Source organism: Mastomys coucha, unplaced genomic scaffold, assembly GCF_008632895.1.
Source record: "Mastomys coucha isolate ucsf_1 unplaced genomic scaffold, UCSF_Mcou_1 pScaffold15, whole genome shotgun sequence".
NCBI classification, from domain to species: domain Eukaryota; kingdom Metazoa; phylum Chordata; class Mammalia; order Rodentia; family Muridae; genus Mastomys; species Mastomys coucha.
The window spans coordinates 151,568,344-151,570,366 of record NW_022196897.1 but is presented as its reverse complement, the minus strand read 5'-3'; the positions used below and the strand labels follow the sequence as shown (position 1 = coordinate 151,570,366).

The 2,023-nt window shown below is 51.7% G+C and overlaps 1 long non-coding RNA gene across 1 annotated transcript in view; it reads left to right on the top strand.

Annotated features, from left to right (window-relative positions):
- The window catches only part of LOC116092536, a 5,850-nt gene extending 4,273 nt beyond the window's left edge, over positions 1-1,577 (top strand). The window contains exon 2 of the long non-coding RNA XR_004119300.1: positions 1,167-1,577. This is a non-coding gene — a long non-coding RNA (uncharacterized LOC116092536). The remainder of the gene's footprint in view (positions 1-1,166) is intronic.
- The last annotated feature ends 446 nt before the right edge of the window (positions 1,578-2,023 follow it).

Sequence of the window (2,023 nt, the reverse complement as noted above, 5' to 3'; positions counted from 1 at the left end):
TGTGTGTGTGTGTGTGTGTGTGTGGTGTGTGTGTGTGTGTGTATGCAGATGTGTGAAAGCCAGGGGTCCATGGGTGTCTTCTTCTACTGCCTTCTAGCTTATGTTCTATTACATCTATTTATTTGCTTGTTTGTTGAAGGGCGAGCTCCTACCATGCATGTGTAGAGAGCAGAGGACAACTCGTAGCAGTCAGTTCTTGCCTTCTATAATGTGGATCCTGGGGGCCAAACCCAGGTCGTCAGGCTTGGTGGCAAGCTCCCTACCCACTGAACCATCCCACTGGACCTCCATCTTATCTTTTGAGACAAGGTCTCTCCCTGAAGCTCACCAGTTAGGCAGGGCATGCTGGTCAGGTAGTCCCAGGCATCCTTCTGTCTCTACCTCCCCAATGCTGGGCTTGCAGATGGGCACTGGCTATTCCTGGATTTTACGTGGGTTCTGTGACCTGGCCTCAAGTTCTCATCTGTGCCAACTGACCCACACCCCAGCCCTCATTTAAAAGTTACTATTAAGCCAGGCAATGGCGGTGCAATTCCTTAATCCCAGCACTCAGGAAGCAGAGGCAGGCAGATCTCTTGACTTCGGGCCAGCCTGGCCTACAGAGTAAGTTTCAAGACTATAGGGCTACACAGAGAAGCCCTGTCTCAAAAAATATGTTACTAAGCATCTGCTTCATGTGATGCAGACATATCCTGCAGCTCCAAAGGCAGGACTCCAGGTGGGGTGCGCACAGATAGGACAGTTAGAGGCTGTGGAGGGATGTGCTGGAGGACTAAGGAAGGCTTGGGATGGTGACTGCCTTCAGGGAGGACAGAGTCAATAAGACTCGCTAACATGGCAGTGACTGAGAAAATTTGGGAACGAGAGGAGAGGTGTGGTTCTGTGGGGGAGACGGTCCAGACAGGGGGAACACGGCCGCAGAGTGTGCAGGGCTGGTCATCTCTGGAGGCAGGGGCAGCACTGTCTGTCCTTGATGTGTTTTCTCTAACTGGAATGGACATTTATTTCTCATATAAATAAAAATGCTTTATTGCACAGAAAAGAAGGAACGAAAGGAAGGAGAGGGAGGGGCTAGGAGAGAGAGGAGGGAGGGGGAAGGAGGAGGAGGAGGGAGGGGAGGAAGGAGAAGGAGGAGGGATGTAATGCTTTCCCCCATCTCCAATCAGGACACAGCATGTAGCCAAGGCTGGCTTCCCACTGAATCCCCTCAAGCATCTCAGGGTGGGGAAGACCACCGGTCCCTTCAGCCTCTTCCACCGCCGTTGACCACAGACTGACACACGAGGAAACCACGCTGACCACCTCTTGAGGGGACCAAGGCGATACCAGAAGTTGCCTATAAAATTAGACGTGCCAACGGGGAGATGTTTACCCATTAACTCCACCCGGAGGGGAGAACCAACTTCCCAATTACTGGTAATGCGAAACACTAGTGGGAAGTCCAAAATGACAGTCTTTTTACAACAGCCATGGGGCCACTTCCCACTGACCCTGAGCATTAACTGAGGAGGGACGGCTCAGCTGTCTGCTCTCTCCCCAGTCCTTAATAGCATAAAATAAAAAGATTTTAGCTAAGATTTCATTCAGCGAGTCAATAGGCAAAGCACACCAGGCATCTCGGGCGCCCAGCGTCAAGCTAATGGAGGCGACGATTCTCTAAAGAGACCATTGATGCCGAGCTGCGTCCTACAGAAGGCTAAGTGAAGAGGATGCTGTCACTGCAGGCCTCTCTGACTCCTTCCGAGTCTTGCAGAACCCAGTACCAGCCAGCCCTTCACCAAGGGAGGGATGACTAGGCGTAGAGACAAAAGCCCAAATCCTTGACACGACAGGATTCCAGTGCTTCCAGAAGGTTCTGGGGCCCTCCCCGTTTTCCCACCAACCCACATGTTGTCGTATGATGTATGTGTGTGTGTGTGTGTGTGTGTGTGTGCATGTGTGTGTGTCTCTGTGTGTGCATGTGTGTGTGTGTGTCTGTGTGTGTGTATGTGTGTGCATGTGTGTATGTCTGTGTGTGTGCATG